This window comes from Anolis sagrei, chromosome 2 (genome assembly GCF_037176765.1).
Source record: "Anolis sagrei isolate rAnoSag1 chromosome 2, rAnoSag1.mat, whole genome shotgun sequence".
NCBI lineage: Eukaryota > Metazoa > Chordata > Lepidosauria > Squamata > Dactyloidae > Anolis > Anolis sagrei.
The window spans coordinates 6,112,504-6,138,651 of NC_090022.1; the positions used below are offsets into that span (position 1 = coordinate 6,112,504).

Below are 26,148 nucleotides of genomic sequence, written 5' to 3' on the forward strand. Positions count from 1 at the left end.
ACTGCTTCCAAACACAGCTTAAAGTTCTCAGGAATCATGGTTGTCCCAGGTTCGAGACGCAAGAGTAGCTTGGTATCATCTGCATACTGGTAGCACTCTATGCCAAAGCTCTGCACCAGTCCAGCAAGTGGTTGGATGTAAATGTTAAATAACAGGGGCGAGAGGATAGCACCCTGGGGAACTCCACAGCAAAGGCAGGAGCTCTCAGAGCTTTGGCCTGACCACTCCACCCTCTGTCTCCGGTCCCGGAGGAATGAATTGAACCATTTGAGGGCTAAACCTCATACACCAGACAGAGCCAATCGATGAATCAGCAAGTCATGGTCCACGGTGTCAAATGCAGCTGTGAGGTCCAAGAGTACCAATAGCGCTGATCCGCCTCAGTCTAACTGACGACGAATTTCGTCAGTAATAGCTACCAAGACAGTCTCTGTCCCATGACCTGAACGAAAGCCTGATTGAAAGGGGTCCAAACCTGCAGTCTCATCTAAGAATTGCTGTAGCGGCCCCGCCACTGTCCGTTCAATCACCTTGCCCAAGAACGGAAGGTTTGAAACTGGGCAATAGTTACTAGGTATAGCAGCATCAAGGCTTGGTTTTTTCAGGAGAGGGTGGACCACTGCTTCTTTAAGGCAATCTGGAAAAATTCCTTGCTCCAAGGAGCTGTTGATGATGCTCCTTAAGGGATCTCGTAGTCCCTCCCAGCACTCCTTAACCAACCAGGAGGGGCAAGGATCGAGGGAGCAGGTGGTTGGTCTTGCGGCAGCTAGTGTCTTTTCCAAGTCTTCCATTTCTAATGACACAAAATGTTCAAGAAATTGGCCACTAAATGGCCAGGAGGCTTTTAGTTCCCTCAATGTGTTCTCTGTGGGAGGTAGCCCTTCGCGGAGCACATTGATCTTATTTATGAAGTGGCTCCGGAAAGTCTCTGCTGTAATATCTTGACTAGCCACATCTTTCGCCGGATGGGTTGGATTTGTGATGTTACGAACAATTTAAAATATTTGAGCAGGTCGAGATCTGACGGAAGCTATCAATGAGGAATTGTATTCTTTTTTGGCCTCTCTGGTGGCTGCTTCCTAGATTTTTCAATATATTTCGAAAGGGTCTGGAGAACAAGCCCTATGAGGAGCGGCTTAAGGAGCTGGGCATGTTTAGCCTGAAGAAGAGAAGGCTGAGAGGAGATATGATAGCCAGGTATAAATATGTGAGAGGAAGCCACAGGGAGGAGGGAGCAAGCTTGTTTTCTGCTTCCTTGGAGACTAGGACACAATGGAACAATGGCTTCAAACTACAAGAGAGGAGATTCCACCTGAACATGAGGAAGAACTTCCTGACTGTGAGAGCCGTTCAGCAGTGGAACTCTCTGCCCTGAAGTGTGGTGGAGGCTCCTTCTTTGGAAGCTTTTAAACAGAGGCTGGATGGCCATCTGTCAGGGGTGATTTGAATGCAATATTCCTGCTTCTTGGCAGAATGGGGTTGGACTGGATGGCCCAGGAGGTCTCTTCCAACTCTTTGATTCTATGATTCTATTATATCAGACTACACAAAGAAGCCATTGAAATCCACAAGCATGTAGACAGTCTCAACGGAAAGGAGGAAACCATGTAAATTAACAAAATCTGGCTACCAGTATTAACAAACACCAGAATCAAGACAGGAAATAAGAAGTACTACTCAGAAACAGGGAAACTCCAGACAACAAACAATCAAATGCCAGTTAACACCTCCCAAACAGAGGATGCCTTCAGGCAACAGAGAGGTGTGTCTATGCAGCAAGGTGTTGGACTTTCTGTTGTTTCTGTAGTGCCGTTTCCTTTTGACAGTTGATGATTTTAGATGGTTTAATTTTTGGAAGTTTAATAATCTTTTAACTTTTTGATTTCATGAATATTGATGATGCATTTTGTATCTTTTGTAAGCCACTTGAATCCCAAACTGGTAAAAAGGCAGTCTAATAGTACTGTTAGAGACCCTAAATTGGGTCTTAATTCTTAGGTCCACATCAAGGGAGCACGTAAGGAAGGAGACAGTCTCAAAAAAGATCAAAAACTTGGCCACAGTAGTCCACGTTCTGGTTACATCCCGTTTAGACTACTGCAATGCTCTCTACGTGGGGTTGCCTTTGAAGACGGCTCGGAAGCTCCAATTAGTCCAACGGGCGGCAGCCATGATACTAACAGGAGCGGAGCGCAGGGAGCACACAACTCCTCTGCTGCACCAGCTCCACTGGCTGCCGATTTGCTACCGGGCTCAATTCAAAGTGCTGGCGTTGGCCTTTAAAGCCCTAAATGGTTCTGGCCCAACCTACCTATCTGAACGTATCTCGGCCTATCAGCCCACCAGGACCCTAAGATCTTCTGGGGAGGCCCTGCTCTCTATCCCGCCTGCTTCACAGGTGCGGCTGGCGGGGACGAGAGACAGGGCCTTTTCTGTGGTGGCCCCTCGGCTGTGGAATGCCCTTCCTATGGAGGTTAGATCAGCTCCCTCGCTAATGGTGTTTCGAAGAAGATTAAAAACTTGAATGTTTGAACGGGCATTCGAATAAACAGTGCAATCAATGTGATGATTACAGGAATGGAAATATGGACAACGAATTGGATCACGACTCTAGTTATGAGATGTATTGTGTTGTTTATTGTTGTGTCAGTATTGTATACTATGCTTTTATGGTTTTAAATTGTATATCACTGATTGATTTTTATCCTTGTTGTAAACCGCATTGAGTCGCCTGTTGGGCTGAGAAACTGCGGTATACAAGTAAAGTAAAGTAAAGTAAATAAATAAAAACAAGGTTTACTTTCATTATAGCTATGAAGAAGTCGGACAGCCACATTAAGTGCACACAGGCACCAACGTGCCGCACCCTCCTCTGTTTTTGCAGACTTTTATATACCATCAGGTAAACAAGAATATTTTTGTCATGGAAAGTACCTTGACCTTTGTTCTTCCCCACCCATCATCCTCTTGATGAAAAGTACCTTCTTGCACCTGCAGACTTTGCGCTTAACCACAAACCAATTTCCTATGTAAGCTCGCTAATATAGCAACTTTTCAAAAAGCCAAACCTTGAACTTTGTATGACCTCTATACTAACATTTTGGTTAAAGCTTTTAATTTTTAATATTTCTTAGGCTTATGGCTCCTTCAGTACTACTGCTCTTTCTGAAGATGTTTCCAAATGAAAGGGTGTGTCTTCTTTGGGGGACAACCAATTTTAAAATTATATACACAATAACCCCTGTGCTGTCACACGCTGGGCCTGTGACGGGGTGCCTCAGCCGAGAGCCCTTCCAGGAAATTTAGCATCTGGCACAAATGTGCCAGCAGAACCCCCATATCTATGGGGCTAATACCTGGAGTCTTGCTAATCCACCTCTGAAAATAATGTTTGCCCAAAATATTTTCTAGGTCCTACAAAGGAAGGCAAGAGCAAGCTCTTCTCTGAACATATCACACCCAAAAAAACCCATTACAGGTTCACAACAAAAACAAACCCATTTTTCAGAGTTGAAAAGCTTTATTTTAAAAGTCATTGGTTACATATATGGCTGAAAAGCATATGCTAAAATGAGTAATATAATTACCAGCAATGTCCCTACAAATCAAGAAAAAAAACCCTTCCATTTCCCAATCAGTGTTTTTCTGAATCTAATGAGATTTAATAGTTTGTGCATTGAACAACATTTCTGTCTTCAGAGGGCAATTCACCATGCTATTTCAAAAGCCTGGCAATCCTGACTCCCTTCTATGTATAAGAATCACAGCCATGCAATAGTCAACTACAGGGAAATTTCAGTAGCCAGACAAGCACCGACAATTAACACAGGGCAGCTCGATAAAAGGAATGCAACATGAGAATTTCAGTCTCCATTGTTGTACCCATCATCCTCCATGGGTGGGTCAATAACGCTCTGAAAAGCAAGAAGAAGAGAATGAAAGGTCAGTCAAACAGACATGGTTGAGCATTGTAGTCTATAACAGTGCTTCTCAACCTGTGGGTCCCCAGGTGTTTTGGCCTTCAGTTCCCAGAAGATCTAACACAGAGGTCCTCAAACTAAGGCCTGAGGGCCGGATGCGGCCCTCCAAGGTCATTTACCCGACCCTCGCTCAGAGCCAACCTAAATCTCTCTGGTCTCTCCCAGATTTAGATCCTTCGGTTCCCTCCAGTTACTGCCCAGTTTTGAATCTCTCGTTCCTGGGCAAGGTGATTGAGAGGGCAGCAGCGGAGCAGTTGCAGCAATTCCTAGATGACACAGCCGGACTAGATCCCTTCCAGTCCGGCTTCTGTGCGGGGCACAGGACAGAGACTGTGCTGGTCTCCATCACGGATCACCGGATCACCTTCGATGCCAGCTTGACCAGGGCGGGTCAGCACTGCTTGTGTTATTGGATCTCACAGCAGCATTTGACACAGTCAACCACAATCTTTTGACCCACTGCCTTGCTGTTGCTGGAGTCAGGGGGAAAGATTTAAACTGGCTCCCCTCCTTTCTTCACAACTATGGGCAGCGAGTGGAGAGGGGAGGCCTGGTCTCTGAGAGGTCCCCTCTATCTTGTGGGGTTCCTCAGGGGGCCATTCTCTCCCCTCTGTTGTTTAACATCTATATGCGACCACTTGCTCACCTGGTTCGAGGTTTTGGGCTTGAGTGTTACCAGTACTCTGACGACACTCAGCTGGTGCTGAAGATGGAAGACCGACCGGACTCTGTACCCGATTGTTTCCATCAGTGCCTCAAGGCCGTGACTGGATGGCTGCATGCCAGCAGGTTGAGGGTGAATCCAGCAAAGACGGAGATCCTATGGCTGGGTGGACCAGGCAGTGGGGACATCCAGCTGCCTACCCTGGATGGCAAGGCGCTACACCCGTCACCATTGGTAAAGAGTCAGGGAAACCCTTTGGACCCTCTGCTGATGATGGAGGCCCAGGTCACCGCCGTGAGCAGAACCACTTCTTTAAATCTGCGGCAGGCTAGACAGCTGGCCCCCTCCCTGTCCATGGACGACCTAGCTACGGTGATCCAGGCCATGGTCATCTCAAGACTGGACTACTGTAACACCCTCTACATTGGCCTTCCTTTGTCGGTGATCTGGAAGCTCAAGTTGGTACAAAATGCAGCTGCCCGGCTTCTTGCGGGAATTCCGATGAGATGCCACATCACCCCAATCTTATTACAGCTGCATTGGTTACCGGATCACTTTCAAAGTGATGGTACTCACCTTTAAGGCCTTGCATGGTCTGGGGCCGATGTACCTGAGGGGCCGCCTCACCCCCTACCAACCCCAGAGATCCCTCCATTCTGAGGACCAAGATCTATTGGAAATTCCCAGTGTCAAGACCTTGCGCCTAACAGCAACCAGACGCAGAGCCTTTACAGCAGTGGCACCATCACTCTGGAATACTCTGCCACCTTTCTGCAGGGCATGTAAGACATATCTATTTTGACAGGCCTTTGATCTCTGATTGCTTTTAAATTGTTTTAAATTGTTTTTAAATTGTGTTCGATTTTAGCCTGTTCTTGTAAGCCGCTCCGAGCCCCAGGGGAGTGGCGGCATATAAGTTCAAATAATAAATAAATAAATAAATAAATAAATCTGAAATGACTGGAAACACGACAACAATCCTATCTCATCAGCCAAAAGCAGGCCCACACTTCCCATTGAGATACTAATAAGTTTATATTTGTTAAAATTGTTCTTCATTTTAATTATTCTATTGTTTGCACTACAAATAAGATATGTGCAGTGTGCATAGGAATTCATGCTTTTTTCAAATTATAATCCGACCCTCCAACAGTTTGAGGGACTGTGACCTGGCCCTCTCTTTAAAAAGTTTGAGGACCCCTGACCTAACACCTGGTAAATTGGCAGGAATGTCTGGGAGTTGTAAAACACCTGGGGACCCACAGGTTGAGAACTACTGGCCTACAAATTCTTTGGATGAGGATAGTGTATTTTTGTGGGCTTTCATCCTTCTGGATTCCCCAGACTGGAAAGAAAGTACAGTGTTCCCTCACTACTTCGCGGTTCACGTTTAACAAACTCGCTGTTTTGCGGATTTTTTAAAAAAAATAATTTAAAATATATATCATGGTATTTTCACTGTTTTGTAGGGTTTTGCCACCACTGCTGTCCGAGGCACTTTCCCTCCACAGTCCTCCGTCCAGCCTTGAAGGGCCTTTCCTTCCTTTCCTTCACTTTATTTTAAGTTTATAAAGACTTAAAATACTGTATAAGTACTAAAATAATGTATAAATATTAAAATAAATATAGCGTCCCTAGGTAAAGGTAAAGGTTTTCCCCTGACATTAAGTCCAGTCATGTCCGACTCTGGGGTGTTGTGCTCATCTCCATTTCTAAGCTGAAGAGACAGCGTTGTCCATAGACACCTCCAAGGTCATGTGGCTGGCATGATTGCACCTTCCCACCGGAGCAGTACCTATTGATCTACTCACATTTGCATGTTTTTGAACTGCTAGGTTGGCAGAAGCTGGGGCTGACAGCGGAAGCTCATGCTGCTCCCCGGATTTGAACCTATGACCTTTTGGTCAACAAGCTCAGCAGCTCAGCGCTTTAACCCACTGCACCACCAGGGGCTTCATTAGTGTCCCTACATCATGGTTTTTCACTTACTGCGGGAGGTCCCCGCAATAAGTGAGGGAACACTGTAAACCAGGGGAAGGAGAAGAGGTGTGAATTATCTTTCCTGAAAGCCCTTTAGGAACAATACTTTACATTTTAAATAGATCACAAGGGATGCATCTGCACTGTAGAATGGTGTGAGAGAATTGGCCATCTGCAAGGACGTTGCCCAGGGGACAACAGGATATTTGATGTTTAACCATCCTTGTGGGAGGCTTCTCTCATGCCCCTGCATGGGGAGCTGGAGCTGACAGAAGGAGCTCAACCCGCCCTCCCTGGATTCAGACCGCTGACCTGTTGGTCATCTGTCCTGCCGGCACAAGGGTTTAACCCATTGGACCACCGGAGGATCCTTATGCTCAGAACTAAAGGACTGGGAGGGCCAAAAAAAGAGGGCCTCTGGGCTAAATAGTAAAGCCCACCGCATCTTCTGAAAGTCTCAGCACTAATGTCAGTCTAATTCTACTGGTCAAGCATCACCTGCTTGATCTACAGAACAGTTTCAATTTCAATGACCCCTAGCCAGAGGCAGCCCTAGGTAATTTTCAACGGTAAGCAAACAGTATTTTGGCGCCCCTCCCAACCAATCACTGATATATATTTTCTGTTCGTCGTGGGAGTTCTGTGTGCCATATTTGGTTCAATTCCATCATTGGTGGAGTTCAGAATGCTCTTTGATTGTAGGTGAACTATACATCCCAGTAACTGCAACTCGCACATGTCAAGGTCTATTTTCCCCCAAGAGTGCCTCAAGAGCGCCCCTGGGAAAAATCAACTATACTGCAAATGCTTACTTTACGTAATGGGTTGAGCCGCCCCTGACACTAGCTTACTTTTTGCCATTTGGTGGGCTTTGTGAGTGAGGTATGCAACACCCACAACTGTGACAGCAGTGCCTATAAATGGCACAACCAGCGCAGACGCAGAGGCACTTGCACTTGCAACTTCAACGAGACCTGAAAAGAGAAAGAAATCCACACCACCATTAAGGATTGTGATGAACCTCACACATGTCCAGATTTGGCAGAAATAATCCCAGACCTCACAACCTGGCTTTCAGGCAAGCTGGCAGTTAGATAAGGACAATAATGACTAGAAGAGATGACCCCGAGGGCCACGGAGGCCCCCACCTTCAAGTTGGTTTGAACTGCAGCAGGGAGTTCCGCAGTTCCTGGAAGCCACAATTGGGACAAACAGATGAAATGTGCCCCAACAGATAGCTCAAACTAGGACTGCATTCAGCCTCTATTACTTTCCCCAAGCCCTAACTTTGTATCTATTCCCTAATAAAGAGTACTTGAGAATTGCAACTTTTAGCTTTTCCGCTTGTTACTTTGTGTCCTTCCCTTGCCTGAACTATCAATTGCATGAAATAAACCTTTTTCAAGGCTTCCCCGGCGTCCCAGGGATGCCGGATCTGCGCCAATTGAAACCGCAGATACGGGAATCCCTCTTTCGGACCCCTGTATCCGCAAAAACCACAAAATGGCGGATCGGCCCCATTTTGATGCCATATTTTTCTGTGCTTAATTCTAAACTAAACTGCTATCTTGCTTTTCTCATTTTGGATCCCTACGCCCGGGAAATAACCTTTCTATTTTTGAGAATATAATTTGACAGAAAACAGCTGATTGCCAAAATCGCCGGTTCCATGCAAACAGCCCAACTGCTCCCTGCTGCAGCTCGCCCCTGCCTAGCTCCGGACCTGGGGACTTGATGCATTTCCCCCCATGGGACCTCGGAGGAAAGCCAGGACAGGGAGCCCCAGTCCCTGGGAAGGAATTGTAGTTTCCCAAGGACCAAGCTGTGGATTTATAGCAGATCGACTAGGAGTCCATCTGCTGACTTTTGCAAGACCATAGAACTTTCTGCGCCTGTTTTTGGACTTCAGGACACATCTATTTCTCATGAACTTTCTCAAGGAACATTGAACTCAAGGTCTTCAAATTAAAAAAAATCAATTCTTTTATTAAATGTATTTGAGACGTGGGATGGGGACAGGATCTTTTTGTACTGTGTAAGGCTTATGATTTAATTGTATGTGTATCTTGCTATGAAATATTATTTGACCTTCTGTTTCACCCCTCGCTCTTTGCCCCAAAAATGCGACCAGGAACTAGTCAGTGCCTGAGGGAGGGCCATTATCTCCCTCGAAACCAACTTTATCACCAAACATTTTGCATGGACAATAGCTGCTAGAGATTCTTTGTTTGTTTTCTGAGCCGGTCTGACAAACGAAGGATTTCTTTGGACACTTTAATTTAATCACAAAGGGACGAGACTGACCCTAGGGGTCTTCTTGCCCCAATTCTGTTTGCTTCTTTCACAAACCCATCAAGAGAGACACCTTATCAGATCCGGGACAGGAAAACCTTTTTTTAATTCAATCAAGTTTTGCCAGCCAAACAATGCCTCAATGTTCCAGCTGGCCGACAATGTCATAATCCCATTGCTTCCCATTGTCTGCGCTCGTCCTGCCTCCTCTTCCCTGATTCGTCCATCCTTGGAAGCAAGAGGAGCGTCCGGATTGGCTCCCCAGAGGCAGGGAAGCCTGATGATTAGCCCAGAGCGAGGCGGGCCGGCAAGCCCCCTCCCAGCTATTCGGGCTGTCAACCAATCAGCGAGAAGCCGGGCAAGGAAGGGCGGGCGGGAATTTTGAAATGTTTTTCTGTATTTTGCCTATAAAAATGCCTGTAAATTCTGTGTTGGCATGCTTATGGTGGAAATATTCCCACAATCGCATCCGATCTCAGCTGAATCGCTAATAAAGAAACTCGGTCGCCATCTTCTTCCGCTTTGGTGAGATTTTATTATTTTTAATATTTTTCGCTGGTGGAATTCGCTTCTCTGTTCTCACCAAGGCTCTTTGGTGCACTCCTAGGGGTCTCCTTTACCGGGGAGACCCTCCCAAAATCGGTCTCGATATCAGAGTTATCTATGACTTAGATGAAGGGCTAGTTATCTATGACTTAGATGAAGGGCTAGAAGGCATGATCATCAAGTTTGCAGACGACACCAAATTGGGAGGGATAGCCAATAGTCCAGAGGACAGGAGCAGGATTCAAAACGATCTTGACAGATTAGAGAGATGGGCCAAAACTAACAAAATGAAGTTCAACAGTAACAAATGTAAGATACTCCACTTTGGCAGAAAAAATGAAATGCAAAGATACAGAATGGGGGACGCCTGGCTCGAGAGCAGTATGTGTGAAAAAGATCTTGGAGTCCTCGTGGACAACAAGTTAAACATGAGCCAACAATGTGATGTGGCGGCAAAAAAAGCCAATGGGATTTTGGCCTGCATCAATAGGAGCATAGTGTCTAGATCTAAGGAAGTAATGCTACCCCTCTATTCTGCTTTGGTTAGACCACATCTGGAATATTGTGTCCAATTCTGGGCACCACAATTCAAGAGAGATATTGACAAGCTGGAATGTGTCCAGAGGAGGGCGACTAAAATGATCAAGGGTCTGGAGAACAAGCCCTATGAGGAGCGGCTTAGGGAACTGGGCATGTTTAGCCTGAAGAAGAGAAGGCTGAGAGGAGATATAATAGCCATGTATAAATATGTGAGAGGAAGCCACAGGGAGGAGGGAGCAAGCTTGTTTTCTGCTTCCTCGGAGACTAGGACGCGGAACAATGGCTTCAAACTACAAGAGAGGAGATTCCATCTGAACATGAGGAAGAACTTCCTGACTGTGAGAGCCGTTCAGCAGTGGAACTCTCTGCCCCGGAGTGTGGTGGAGGCTCCTTCTTTGGAAGCTTTTAAGCAGAGGCTGGATGGCCATCTGTCAGGGGTGATTTGAATGCAATATTCCTGCTTCTTGGCAGAATGGGGTTGGACTGGATGGCCCATGAGGTCTCTTCCAACTCTTTGATTCTATGATTCTATGATTCAGTGATAGGATTTGACAATGTGGAATGAATTTACGGACCCTGAGATGGCGAACGTTGAGCATTAGATTGGTTTTATTGATTTTGATGTATAAATTGACTGTCTTAATTGTTATAATTGCTGTTATACATGTTTTATCCATTGTTTATGTTTATGCTGGCATCAAATTGTGCCTTTTGTAAGCCGCCCTGAGTCCCTCCTCAGGGGTTGAGAATGGCGGGGTAGAAATGCGCAAAATAAATAAATAATAATAAACCTCTGAGGATGCTTGCCATAGGGGACGAGGGACAGGGCCTTTTCTCTGGTTCCCCCCGACTCAAAAGACATCAGATTAGCTCCCACATTGGCAGTCTTCAGGAAGAACTTGAAAACTTCACCACCATGTCCCAGAAGCACTTTATTAGAATTTTAAGATCCTCTGCACATTGCACTTGCCCTGAAATCCAACATGCCTCACACCCAGCACTTTTTAACCTGTACCCATTACTTGGCCTGGCCTGGTTTTTGCCGTGTTTTGTGAATGTTTGTCGATATTGCCTGATGTTTTTATTTTATTTGCTTTGTGTTGTATTGTTTTGCTGTTGTTACACTGTTGTTGTGTTCAGGCCTTGGCCTTTGTAAGCCGCATCAAGTCCTTCGGGAGATGCTAGCGGGGTACAAATAAAGTTTAATAATAATAATAATAATAATAATAATAATAAAATTATTATTATTATTATTATTATTATTATTTATAGATGCAGGTGGAACGTCAGGAGAGAATGCTTCTAGAACATGGCCATACAGCCTGAAAACCCTACAACAACCCAATCCCTGTTAATCCTCTGTCATCTTCTTATTTCAACTTTAAAAAAATGTCTACTGCTTGTACTTTCCCACTGCAGACCTCAGTACAGATGAGAGTGGCTTCTGACCTTTTCCAAGAGGCTCAAGCAAAAGCAAACTGCAGCAGCTTCTCCTTGCTTCTATATTCCTCATTAATAATTTTTATCATCTTGGCTATACACTGATGTTGCTCAGCTGGAAGAGATCCCCCAGAGCCATTCAGTCCAGCCCCCTTCTACCACACAAGAACACCCAATCAAACTGCTCCCCAAAGATGGCCATTCAGCCTCTGTTTAAAAACATCCAGAGGAGGCTTAACCACACACCCCAGGCTGTAATGGCTTCTACTGTCAAACAGCTTTTACCGTCAGAAATGTTTCTCATTTTTAGGTGAGCGATAGGTTGTGGTGGCTCATTGTGATCTTGAAATCGAACTAGACTTTAGGGGGGCCAACTCCAAGGAGAGATGACGCTTAGTTCCCACCAAAGAGGGAACGCTACCTTGGCAAGCCTTCAGAGAAGCCTGATTCCAGCAATTTTATTTAATATTAATATTTGAAATGAGACTCTTGCCAAAGTGAAGAAGTGGCACCGAGGTTTATTAGCGATTCAGCTGAGATCGGATGCACTGTGGGAATAATTCCACCACAGGCATACCAATACAGAGTTTGCAGGCATTTTTATAGGCAAAATACAGGTTTCAAAGTTTCAAAACTCCCTCCATCTTTGACTCCTTAGCAAATCAGGGAGAGGGAGGCAGGACGAAAGAGGGCCATTGTGTCCAGAGGGGATGATGACATTCTACTGTCCTTTGCCCGGGGGGATCAGCCAGCCAAGGCTGATGGATCAGTGATTTACGGATAACCATTTGATTCAGGTTTTCCCTTCCAGGATCAGATAAGGTGTGTTGGTTTTGATGGGCTTTTGGATGAAACAAACAGGGACCCCTGGGCTCAGCCTTGTCCCTTTGTGATTCAATCAAAATGTCCAGAGAAAACTTCCCTGCCTGCCAGACAAAACTCAGAAAGCAAACAAAAGGATGTTTCAACTTGCTATTGTCCATGCAAAATGGTTTCGAGGAAGCTTGGCTCTCCCTCAGGCATTTTAATAGTCCTTGGTCACATTTTCTGGGGCAAAGAGCAAAGGGAAAGGGGGCAAAAGATATTTCATAGCAAGATACATACATTCAAATCATAGACTCATAGAATCAAAGAGTTGGAAGAGACCTCATGGGCCATCCAGTCCAACCCCATTCTGCCAAGAATCAGGAATATTGCATTCAAATCACCCCTGACAGATGGCCATCCAGCCTCTGTTTAAAAGCTTCCAAAGAAGGAGCCTCCACCACACTCCGGGGCAGAGAGTTCCACTGCTGAACGGCTCTCACAGTCAGGAAGTTCTTCCTCATGTTCATTCTTCCTCGTGTTCCTTCCCACAGTGCATCTGATCTCAGCTGAATCGCTAATAAACCTCGGTGCCACTTCTTCGCTTTGGCAAGAGTCTCATTTCAAATATTAATATTAATCATAAGCATTTCGTGGCAACAAAGCCCCATCTTTGTCCCACATCCCAAGTATATTTAATAAGAAGATTAATTTTCATGAAGAGGCCTGAAGTCCAATGTTTTAAAAGGTCTTTGAGGAAAGTTCATGAGGGAGATAGTATGTACTGAAGTCCAAGACCTGCAGGCAGAGAGTCCATAATCATTGGGAAGGCTGGCAGATGAAACCCCAGCTGTGCTGTAACTGATTCACACTTTGGTCCTTGGGAAACTACAACTCTCACGAAGGGCAGAAATCCCAAGATCCAGCCATTTCCCAAAAGCCTCGTGGGGTCCGTGTTGTTGTCAGTGCTTTGGCAATGTGACCAAGACTTGACCCTTGTTGTGTAGTCTGGTGCCCTTGCCCTTTGCAGAACTACAAGTCACTATCCCTTATCTTTGGGGGGGGGGTGCTCGACATCAATCTGAGGTGGTGCCGGTTGTTGTGACTGTTTTTGTTGTTGATTCTGGCTTACACATGCATCTACAGCAGGCATGGGCAAACTTTCTAACTTGGGGGCTGCATGGTGGACTGGAGTGGGCTGGGCCCAGAGGAAGGAAAGGGATTCTCCCCAAGGCCCCTACCTGCCCTTTCCTCCCCTTCCTCTTCTCTTTTGGAGGCAGAAAGTAAAGGAAAGAGTGGAAATATTTGAATCCCAAAAAGGTTGGCCTTGGTCAGGATGAGATGGTAATGGCGAGCCAGCCAGGGGACCCTGCCTTGAAGCCGATCTGACCTGCAGCAGGGAGTTCCGCAGTACTCCGTTGCCCGCTTGGGGCAGCATCCAAGGGAATGTGGCCACAGCAGCAGCTTCACCCAAAGACATTCCTGCTTTACTTTCTTCCCCTACCTAACATTGTAACAAATCCCCCCAATAAAGTATCCATTAATTGTAACTTTTTCCTCTCTATAGTGTTATTTTGTGTCATTTACTGCCTCCAAACCATTCTCTGTATGAACTTTCTCTCTCCCGGGCTGCAGATGGCTGCCAGCCTGCCCGGGATGTGATTCCAGCATCCCGGGGAGGCCAAAACTGTCTTCCTTTGAACCGTGGATACTGAAACCCTCATGGCTGGGCTGACCTCGGACTCTGGCACAAAGGAGCTACAGGAAGCACCTCGACTTCCAGGAAGAAAAACCACCAACTTGAAAGGGAAAAATCAGGGGGAAAACTGGGTGCTTCTTTCTGTCTTGCCAGGGCGAACGGGATCTCTTTGGTGAGTCTGATTGATCTCTGCCTCCCAGCAAAGATCCCCAAATTCTTGCTCGATATCAATGGTGGAGGGTAAAGGAAAAGTGTATCCATTAGACCCCATATTGCCAACCCCTGATCTAGAACCCTAGGATCCTAGAGCTGGAAGAGACCCCCAAGGGCCATGCAGGAAGGCACAATCAAAGCACTTGCAATAGAAGGCAATAGAAGGCAGGATCATCAAGGCAATAGAAGGCATGATCATCAAGTTTGCAGACGACACCAAATTGGGAGGGATAGCCAATAGTCCAGAGGACAGGAGCAGGATTCAAAACGATCTTGACAGATTAGAGAGATGGGTCAAAACTAACAAAATGAAGTTCAACACAGACAAATGCAAGATACTCCATTTTGGCAGGAAAAACGAAATGCAAGGATACAGAATGGGGGACAACGCCTGGCTTGAGAGCAGTACGTGTGAAAAAGATCTTGGAGTCCTCGTGGACAACAAGTTAAACATGAGCCAACAATGTGATGTGGTGGCAAAAAAAGCCAATGGGATTTTGGCCTGCATCAATAGGAGCATAGTGTCTAGGTCCAGGGAAGTAATGCTCCCCATGCTCTATTCTGCTTTGGTTAGACCACACCTGGAATATTGTGTCCACTTCTGGGCACCACAATTCAAGAGAGATATTGACAAGCTGGAATGTGTCCAGAGGAGGGCGACTAAAATGATCAAGGGTCTGGAGAACAAGCCCTATGAGGAGCGGCTTAAGGAGCTGGGCATGTTTAGCCTGAAGAAGAGAAGGCTGAGAGGAGATATGATAGCCATGTATAAATATGTGAGAGGAAGCCACAGGGAGGAGGGAGCAAGCTTGTTTTCTGCTTCCCTGGAGACTAGGACACAATGGAACAATGGCTTCAAACTACAAGAGAGGAGATTCCATCTGAACATGAGGAAGAATTTCCTGACTGTGAGAGCCGTTCAACAGTGGAACTCTCTGCCCCGGAGTGTGGTGGAGGCTCCTTCTTTGGAAGCTTTTAAACAGAGGCTGGATGGCCATCTGTCAGGGGTGATTTGAATGCAATATTCCTGCTTCTTGGCAGAATGGGGTTGGACTACATGCCCCATGAGGTCTCTTCCAACTCTTTGATTCTATGATTCTAAGGCCTCTGCCGAAAAGCCTCCAGAGAAGGAGATTCCAAAACACTCTCAGGAGGGAAGAAAGAGAGGAGGAAGGAAAGACCAAAGGGAAGGAAAGAAGGAAGGAAAGAAGGATGGGGAAAGTGAGAGAGGGGGAAGGAGGGAGAACAGAGGGAAGGAAGGAAGAACAAAGGGTTGGAAGGGAAGGAAGAGAGGGAGGTAAGAGGGGGAGGGAGGGAAGGAGGAAAGAGAGAAGGAAGGAAGGAAGGAAGGAAGGAAGGAAGGAAGGAAGGATAGGATGGTGAGAGAGAGGAGGGCCTGAGAAAAGAGCCCAAGGGACCACATCCAGCCCACAGGGCCTGGGTTTACCTATACCCGATTTACACAGTTGAATTAATGCAGTTTGACACAACTTTCACAGCCACAGTTGAAAGCTTTGGGATCCTGGGATTTGCAATTTGGCGGGGCACTGGCATTCTTTGGTAGTAGAGAAGACTAAAGACCTTGTAAAGCCACAAATTCCAGGATTCCCTAACAGTCAGTGTGGTGTTGAGCTATGACAGAGTGGTGTTAAGCTGCATTTAATTCAACACTATGGCAAGCCTCATCTGAATAAATCTTGCTGAGAAAGTCCACTGAGGATCACCATTAGGCAAAAAGAACCTGAAGCCACACATCAACAAAACAACTCCTGAATGCTGCCCTCCTGAGAATTTATCTGAACCCAAGAAATGGAAAGATGTTCCGTGCAGATACCGTGGATGATGGCTGCTTGCGTCCATGTCGGCACAGTAGCCAACATTTTCCAGCTTTTGTGGCGATGTGCCCTCAAGTCCTATTCTGTGGAATACACAAAGTTGTTAAACTGGGGTAGGTAGGGTTTTCTGCGCATCCCTTTCCTAGTAGTCTGCAATAAAACACTGCTGTGGTTTCCTGCCAACTTTTCAGTTCTTTGACTACTTACCATACAGGATTTTAATTGACCAGGCTTTGAGTGTCACGGGGGCAAGCATTTTCACTGCAAGGTGTAGTCAGGTTATCCTGCTGTATGGAAGAAAGAAAATAATGTAACATCTTGACCTTTCCTTAGCTGTTTCTTAATAGAAACCAACACCTTCCCATTTCTTTACGCTCATCCTTTGTGCTCCAGTCTGACCCTGGATTTCACCACCAGTGTAGACTCGCCCTGGGTCTATGCCAGGTATGGGCAAACTTCCTAACTTGGGAGCCACATGTTAGTACTTCTTGCTAGGAGGATTGGCTCACTGGGGATGGAAGGAAGGAAGGGAAGGAAGAAGGAAAGATGAAAGGAAGGAAGGGAAGGATGGAAGGAGAAGGAGGGGAGGAGGGAAGGAAGGAAGGAAGGACAAAAGGGTAGGAGGGAAGGATGGAAGGAGAAAGAGGGAAGGAGGGAGGAAAGAGGGAAGGAGAGGTGAAAAGATGGAAGGGAAAGCTGAGAGGAGAAAGAGGGAAAGAGGGAAGGAGGGAAGAAAGACAGAAGGAGGGGTGAAAAGGTGGAAGGGAAAGATGAGAGGAGAAAGAGGGAGAGAGGGAAGGAGGGAGGAAAGAGGAAAGGAAGCGTAGAAGGGAAGGATAGGAGAAAGAGGGAGATAGGGGTGGAAAGGTGGAAGGGAAAGATGAGAGGAAAAAGAGGGAGAGAGGGAAGGGGGAAGGGAAGGAATGAAAGAAAAAGGGTAGAAGGGAAGGATAGAAGGAGAAAGAGGGAGAGAGGGGAAAGGGTTGAAGGGAAAGATGAGAGGAGAAAGAGGAGAGCAGAGAGGGGGGAGGAAAGAAAGAAGGAAGGAAAGACAAAGGCAAGGGAAGGACAAAGTGGTGGAAGGAAAGGATGGATGGATGGATGGATGGATGGGAAGGAAGGATGGAAGGAAGGAAGGAAGGAGGGAAGGAGGGAAGGAAGAAGGCGGGCAGGCGGGCAAGAGGAAGGAAAGAGAGAAGGAAGGAGGACAAAAGGGTGGAAGGGAATGGAGGGAGGGAGAAACAGAGAGGGAAGGGAGGGAGGGAAAGAAGGAAGGAAAGGCAGACAGGAAGGGTGGAAGGGAAGGAGAAAAAGAGAAGGAAAGAAAGGATAGGATTGTGTGAGAGAAGAGAGCATGAGAAAAGAGTTCAAGGGGCTGCATCCATTCCCTGGGCCTGGATTTGCCCATGCCTGGTCTACTTCCACCTCTTGCTCAGGGCATAGGGTAACAGTCTGTGCTTGATGGGGTTACGCTCCCCCTGAAAGCACAGGTTGGCAGCTTGGGAGTGATCCTGGATTCATCACTGAACCTGGAACCCCAGGTTTCAGCAGTGGCCAGGGAAGCTTTTGCACAGTTAAAATTTGTGCACCAGCTGCACCCGTACCATGGGAAATCTGACTTGGCTATGGTGGTCCACGCTCTGGTTACATCCCGAATAGACTACTACAATGCACTCTACATGCCCGGAAGCTCCAACTAGTTCAACGTTTGGCAGCCAGGTTGCTCACTGGAGCTGGATACAGGGACCGCACAACGCCGCTGCTACGCCAGCTCCATTGGCTGCCTATTAGCTTCCGAGCACAATTCAAAGTGCTGGCTTTGGCCTATAAAGCTCTGAACGGTTCTGGCCTAGTTTACTTGTCCGGACGTATCACCCACTATGATCCACCTAAGACTCTAAGATTGTCCCCCCATCATCGCAATCACCTTTGGTGGGGACAAGGGACAGGGCCTTTTCTGTGGTGGCCCCTTGGCTGTGGAACTCACTCCCAAGTGAAATTAGATCTGCTCTATCCATCCTGACCTTTCAGAAACAAGGGAAATCCTGGCTATGGGATCGGCCTTTGCAGACTAGGCTGACCTGCTTGGCAAAGCGACGGCTTTAATGGACTTGGGTTGTTGTTGGTTTTTTCGGGCTATATGGCTATGTTCTAGAGGCATTCTCTCCTGACGTTTTGCCTGCATCTATGGCAAGCATCCTCAGAGGTCGTGAGAACTCACAACCTCTGAGGATACCTGTCATAGATGCAGGCAAAACATCAGGAGAGAATGCCTCTAGAACATAGCCATATAGCCCGAAAAAACCAACAACAACCCAGTGATTCCAGCCATGAAAGCCTTCAACAATACATTTAATGGACTTGACGGACTGCTTTTAGGGCAATGACTTTAATCGGCAATTGTTTGACTGTTTGAATGTTTTTATACTGTTTTATATTGTTTTTATTTATATTGTATATATTTATGCTTTTAGTTGTGGGCACCATGGTGTCCAGGAGGTCAAGATAGGACGGGATACAAATGTCCAAAATAATAAGTAAATAAACAATACCTATAGCTGACTCTACTTAGCTTCCAAGATCAATCAGGACCTGGTGTGTTTAGTGGATTTAGAACCGTTCTAATACTAGCCAAAAAAAACTAGATATAATTTTCTCAACCATTTTACATTATATGCTTGCATTTATTTTTAAAACAAACACAATAAACAGTCCAAATAGTTGGGATTACCAGACAGGCAGCAGTGGTGAGGATCTGTAGTTCAACTGATTGCCAGAAAACCAAGGACAAGTGAAATATGAAGTCTGTGTTTGGTGGCCAGGAAACCGCACCTTGCCAAACCTAACAGAACTCTGGACTCAGATGCCATAAGCAAATGTTGCCATCCTACGTGGCATCAATGTCACTCTCAGATCATGCTCCAGTCCCACCCACCTCATCCACCAACGAATCCCATTCAGTAAACCACCCATTTTGTTTTTCTCCATTGAAAGGGAAGCCATTTTGTGATTAAGTGCCATAACATGTTTTGATTTTTCCCATTGGTCCTGAAGCTGGGTCATAGTACAGAGTGCTCAACACTCGTTTCTGGTATGCCATAAGTAGCAACGTGGCATAAACATGCCCCTTGAACCTGACCTCTGTTGCCCTTGCTGTTGCACCCGCTGGTACAAACACAACCCCAGTTTTCCAAGAAACCCTCTGCCATTTGGCTCTTTACTTCTTCCTCTCCAAAGGGCAGCCATTTGGTCAACTCTTAGAGCAGCATTTTCTCAACCTGGGGGTTGGGGCCCCCGGGGGAGGGGGGTCACCAGGGGGATGTCAGAGGGATCACCAAAGAATATAAGAAAACACGGTATTTTCTGTTGGTCATGGGGGTTCTGTGTGGGAAATTTTCCCAATTCTATCACTGGTGTAGTTCTGAATGCTCTTTGATTGTAGGTGAACTATAAATCCCAGCAACTACAACTCCCACATGTCAAGGTCTATTTTCCTCAAACTCCACCAGTGTTCACACTTGGGCATATGGCATATTTGTGCCAAGTTTGATCCAGATCCATCATTTTTGGAGTCCACAGTGCTCTCTGGAGTGAGGTGACCTACAACTCCAAAACTCAAGGTCAATGCCCACCAAACCCTTCCAGTATTTCGTCTTGGTCATGAGAGTTCTGTGTGCCAAATTTGATTCCATTCCATCATTGGTAGAGTTCAGAATACTCTTGTAGGTGAACTATAAATCCCAGCAACTACAACTCCCAAATTTCAAAATCAATATCCCCCAACCCCACCGGTATTCAAATGTTGGTGTATTGGGTATTTGTGCCAAATTTGGTCCAGTGAATGATAATACATCCTGCACATCAGATATTTACATTACAATTCATAACAGAAGCAAAATTACAGTTGTGAAGTAGCAACGAAAATTATGTTATGGCTGGGGATCACCACAACATGAGGAACTGTATTAAGGGGTTGCGGCATTAGGAAGGTTGAGAACCACTGGTGTAGAAGGACCCCCAGTGTTTGTCTATCCTGGAGCAGCTCTGGATTTCAGTGCAGAAATGCTGAACTCATGGCCAGTGTCCAGATGGGCACCGGACCTGGCTTCAGCATGTCTACTGAATTGTATTGGCCCCACTTGGACTTCACCCCATCCTCCATGTCATCCCCTTCCTCTTGCCGGTTAAGTGAGTACCACATTCAGTGACTGGCACATAGGACTGCAATTGTTAGGTGTTTGCACAGAGTTCACGACAGGCAGGAAATTATGGTGGCAACATGGGGACACAAGTCATCTCCTTCTCTGGCCTGGTCACTGATGAAGCCAGTCTGTCCATCTGGATATGTGATTGAGCTGAAACTGAACTGGCCCAGCTGTGCAAACTGCTGCAGAACCTCAAAACACTCCAGAGGTTCCTACAAATAGTGAAGTATTGCCCAACTTTGCCAAAGTAAGACTAAAGCCAGAAATTCCAGGATATTATCAATGGTTTCTGACTTCCATGAAGACAGAGGAGAGTCCAGGTTTTTCACTTGTGAGGCGTTGCCTTTCCCTAAGCATCCCATGAAGGGTAGCCTCCTTTTTTCCTGATGGTCTCAGCCCTGATAGACAAGATGGCACCATTTCATGGTGGTCTCAGCCCTGATAGACAAGATGGCACCATTTCATGGTGGTCTCAGCCCTGATAGACAAAACCTCTTTGTGTCTCTAAGAACAGCTGAGAGAGAGATTTGTGAGCATCGACTTCACCTTGATGGATCTTTTGGTCGACCTTCATCAACAACAAGTGAGGACTATAACTCAATGGCAGAATGTTTGCTTTGTATGTAGATGGTTGATGGTTCAATCCCTGGAATCACCGTTTCATATTGAGGAACTCAAACCCCATGGACAACTCATTGTTGTCCATGTCCTCCTCCCTTGTCCCCTAAGTTTTCCAAAGTTACATGGCCCACAGGTAGTCTCCTCTTACCTTATGCGTGTGTCCTTGTCCTCCAATTTGAGGTTGTCTCAAATAGCAGCTTGGTAAGGAAAGACATTTATACTCTGGGGCAGCCCCACCTTCATCTTGAGCAAGGCAGGCCATTCCCTCCCTCCTGATTGCTGGGTTTGTAAAAGGGGAGGGGAGGGAGGCCATTCGGAACCCTCATTTGGAGATGATGGGTGGCATTAGAACTAGCAAAAATAGTTTACACCTAAATATTACGGTGGCAGACAGAGAAAAATAGGATAAGTACATTATAGTAAGTTGACAATACCAATGCATTTCATCTATGAGAGTCTCGTAGTTTTGTCTGTCCAATTTTCCCTTTCCAATAACCTATTCTCCATCTGCAGCTTGAAAGGGTTAACAGAACTTAGAAATGCTGAAATGCAAACCTAAAGAGAGGCTTGTCCCTTTCCTCTGGCCTGCAGAAGACCAAAAGCTAAGGGGAGATAATATATCTGGAAGACACAAGATGCTCTATTGTCAAGTACACCCAGGGAGTACCCAGGGTGGGTTAACACCCAAAATGCTTATCTGTAACAATAATGTGTGTGTTTACGTAGTTTGTAGAAGGTTATCAGTGAGAGACACTGAAGTGGCAAAATATGAGAAAAACATGTTTTTGAATGGTTGATCCGATAAGAGAGGTGTGTGCCCATGACACAGCGAAAAGACATGTATATAAGGAGACTGAAAGATCCAAATGTCAGAGACAGCTTTCTTTGAAGACACTGGTCTGTCTTGGCTGTTTCTCCCTGTGTGGCCACACTTGAAATAAAGAGATTTTGGCTTCACCTACGGAGACTGCTTGCTTTCTGTCACCAGCCTTGGGGTGCCTAACTAAAGGGGTACCCTTCAAGCTTAAAAAGCCAATGGGATTGAGGCATGCATCAATAGGAGTATAGTATCTACTAGATCCAGGGAAGTCATGCTGCCCCTCTATTCTGCCTTGGTTAGAACACATCTGGAATATTGTGTCCAATTCTGGGCACCACAAATCAAGAGAGATATTGACAAGCTGGAATGTGTCCAGAGGAGGGCGACTCAAATGATCAAGGGTCTGGAGAACAAGCCCTATGAGGAGTGGCTTAAGGAGCTGGGCATGTTTATCCTGAAGAAGAGAAGGCTGAGAGGAGGCATGACAGCCATGTATAAATATGTGAGAGGAAGTCATAGGGAGGAGGGAGCAAGCTTGTTTTCTGCTGCCCTGGAGACTAGGACGCAATGGAGCAATGACTTCAAACTACAAGAAAGGAGATTCCACCTGAACATGAGAAAGAACTTCCTGACTGTAAGGAGAGCCATTCATCAGTGGAACTCTCTGCCCTGGAGTGTGGTGGAGGCTTCTTCTTTGGAGACTTTTAAACAGAGGCTGGATGGTCATCTGTTGGGCGCGCTTTGAACGCGGTGGTCTTGCTTCTTGGCAGAATGGGGTTGGACTGGATGGCCCACGAGGTCTCTTCCAATATGATCTGTCCAATTTGACAGGGCCAGCCCTGACTGATTCTCTATCCATTTTTTCAGCTTCTGAAATGTTAATTTCTCCTTGGCATACAAAAGGCTGGGTGACTTGGAAGGCGCTGAACAGACTGCTCTCTGGCACCATGAGATGCAGAGCCAACGTTAAGAAATAGGGCCACAAAGTGGAGTCCACTGCATGCGAGTGCGGAGAAGAGCAAACTACAGACCACTGACTAGAATACAGCTGGAGCCCTGCCACAAGCACAAGGGAGGACTTTCGTATAGCAATAGCAGAGGCACTCCAAGTGGCCAGCTTCTGGTCAAAGGAAATCTAGTATCATGCCAAGTTTTAAAACTTTGTGTTTTTAAATAGATTACAACTGTGCCCTCGGTTCGCTTCTAATACGATAAATAAATACATAAATATATACAGGAAATGACAATGGAAATCCACCAGGTGACATTTGGCAAGTCACACTCTCTCAGCCCTAGGAAATCCCCTGATAGGGTTGCCTCTGGGTTGCCATAAATCGTAAATTACTTTCAGGCACAACACAGCGACTTGCACTGGGGATAGAACACCAAAGGGTTGGAAATTGAAAATCAAATAAAATGTCTATTGCAAAATTAAAGTAAACGAAACTCCTAGTGTAAAAGGCATCCAGACTGATTGAAGCATCCCACATTTCATTCTTGCTCTGTCTGGATTTTACACTAAGTATACTTGGGAAGCTAATATCACAATCTGGAGCGGAGATAACATACTCTTGCGTAAACAAAAGGTGTATGGATCTTCACAACAAAACTGGAAAGAGCAGGAATGAGATCTGGGACTTTCCGATCTTTTTATTCAGTCTGGATGAATCCTTGGCCTATTTATTCCGAGATAAACAAACTTGGAGAGAACAGTTTACTTGCTTTTTTGACTGGACGGTGCTGCTGCTCACAGCAAAGGGAGAGTGCCAAGATTCTCAAGAACTCCGTTGAAGAATCAGTGAAGCAGGTTCTTGCATGATAATTCAAGACAGTGATTCTGGGCATGTGCAGAGTGGGAACAATCCAAGCAAAAAAAATCAAGATAAACCGAGCAGTGCCATTTATCATGTATGGATAAAGCTCAAGCCAGAGATAAAAACAGACCTTGGAGAAGCTTTGTGGTCGACTCAGTTCAGGACATTGGAAGGGTTTACAAAAGTAGAGAGTCCTGTCCTATCAAAAGGTAAACAAGGCTTCTGCTAAGTTTCATTTCTCCAAAAATGCCAAGAGCAAAGAGAGGAGAGAGTTGAGCAACCCCAGTAATAGATCCACCTCTTTCTCTCCTTCTTTATTTCTCTCATTCCTTCCTTTTCTACCTCTCTTTTTCCTTCCTTCATTTGTTCTTTGGTTCCATCCTTCGTTCCTTCTCTCCTTCCTTCCTTCCTTCCTTCCTTCCTTCCTTCCTTCCTTCCTTCCTCCCTTCCTCCCTTCCCTCCCTCCCTCCCTCCCTCATGCTTTCTCTCCTTTCTTTCTCTACTTTCTTCTTTCTCTACCCTTTTCTTTCCTTCTTTCCTTTGCTCTTTGGTTCCATCCTTCCTTCTCTCTTTCTTTCCTTCCCTCCCTCCCTCTTTCTCTCCTTTCTTTCTCTCCTTCCTTCCCTTTTTCTCTCATTTCTTCCTTCTCTACCTCTTTCCTACCTTCCTTCCTTTGCTCTTTGGTTCCATCCTTCCTTATCTCTTTCCTTCCTTCCTCCCCTCCATCTTTCTCTCCTTTCTTCCTTCTCTCTCTCTTTCCTTCCTTCCTTTGCACTTTGGTTCCTTCCTTCCTTCTCTCCTTCCTTCCTACTCTCTCTCATTTTCTCCTTATTCCCTTCTCTCCTTCCTTCCCTCTCTCTTTCCTTCCTGCTTTCTCTTTTTTTTTCCCTTTCCTTCTCTCCTTCCTTTCTCCTCTACCTCTGTCTTTCCTTCCTTCCCTCCTTCATTCCTTCCCTCTAAACATAGGCCAGCTTAAAGGCAGCACTTGAGAGAGGTGCATCCCTGAACTCTGCAGAGCAAAGGCTCCATGGTTAGTAAGCCGGGCATCTGCGGGAGACTTCCTGCTGCGAGGTAGGGGAACCATCTTGTGGACCCAGTCTGGCAGGCGAGGAGTTCAGCGGAAGTGTGTGGGGCCTGTGGCCAGATGGCCAGCCAACCAGGCCACCGCTATTGTGTCTGTAGACAATGGCCCGGGCTTGAGATGTGGTCTGAGCTGCTTGCAAAGTTTTCCTGGTTTCTCATGTTCGAGGTGAGTGACTACTCCCCCCCCCCCCCCCCCACACACACACTTTTCTTGCACCCTCATGTCACCCTTGGGTCTGCTCATCGCTCCTCCCAACTGCTGCCGTCTTCGGGGTCATAGGACTGGAGGCCAACCTGCTGTGGGCCAAGGCTGTCCACTGAGTGCCACAGCCTTCCTATCTGACTGTAGCACAGGGCAAAGAAGAGTTAGGGCAGCTGTTTGTTTCTTTTTCCTCAAACAGGGAGAGGAGGGGAGTCGTTTTCACACATGTGCTGTATCATCATTTAGCTTTTTGGGATTTTTAAGTCCTTTCCACTGTTTTGGGATCTTTTTTATGAGCAATCATAGAATCATAGAATCATAGAATCAAAGAGTTGGAAGAGACCTCATGGGCCATCCAGTCCAACCCCATTCTGCCAAGAAGCAGGAATATTGCATTCAAATCACCCCTGACAAATGGCCATCCAGCCTCTGCTTAAAAGCTTCCAAAGAAGGAGCCTCCACCACACTCCGGGGCAGAGAGTTCCACTGCTGAACGGCTCTCACAGTCAGGAAGTTCTTCCTCATGTTCAGATGGAATCTCCTCTCTTGTAGTTTGAAGCCATTGTTCCATTGCGTCCTAGTCTCCAGGGAAGCAGAAAACAAGCTTGCTCCCTCCTCCCTGTGGCTTCCTCTCACATATTTATACATGGCTATCATATCTCCTCTCAGCCTTCTCTTCTTCAGGCTAAACATGCCCAGTTCCCTAAGCCGCTCCTCATAGGGCTTGGTCACTCGTTGGTCTGTTAGGGGTGTAGTGTCCAAATTTGGTGTCAATTCATCCAGTGGTTTTGAGTTATGTTAATCCCACAAACGAACATTACATTTTTTTATATAGATTTCAGCAATTTCACAGGGCTTTTTAATGTCATCATGGAATTGCACCATCATATTGAGGTGTGGTCAAGGTTGTTGTCTGTTGCTTTACAGCAATGTTTCTCAACTTGGTGGTCAGTATCCCTGGGGGGGGGGTTGTGAGGGAGTGTCAGAGGGGTCACCTAAAACCATCAGAAAACACAGTATTTTTTGCCGGTCATGGGGGTTCTCTGTGGTGAGTTTGGCCTGATTCTATCATTGCTGAGCTTCAAAATGTTCTTTGATTGTAGGTGAACTATAAATTCCAGCAACTACAACTCTCAAATATCAAGACTATTTCCCCCAAACTCCACCAGTGTTCACATCTGGGCATATTGAGTATTAGTGCTATGTTTGGTCCACAGCCATCATTGTTTGATTCCACAGAGCTCTCTGGATGGAGGTGAACTATAAATCCCAACAACTACAACTCCCAAATGACAAAATCTGTTCCCCCTCCTAACCCCACCAGGATTCAAATTTGGGCATTTCAGGTATTGTGCCAAATTTAGTTCAGTGAAGGAAAATACATCCTGTATATCATATATTTACATTATG

At 46.0% G+C, this 26,148-nt stretch overlaps 1 long non-coding RNA gene across 1 annotated transcript; it reads right to left on the reverse strand.

Moving 5' to 3' along the window:
* Nucleotides 1-3,505: 3,505 nt before the first annotated feature.
* LOC132766378 (uncharacterized) lies at nt 3,506-21,050 on the reverse strand. The gene is made up of 4 exons (XR_009630447.2): nt 20,968-21,050; nt 16,201-16,280; nt 7,476-7,598; nt 3,506-3,914 (listed from the first exon to the last, which is right to left on the reverse strand). It is a non-coding gene; the product is annotated as an uncharacterized lncRNA (long non-coding RNA).
* Between the last annotated feature and the right edge of the window lie 5,098 nt (nt 21,051-26,148).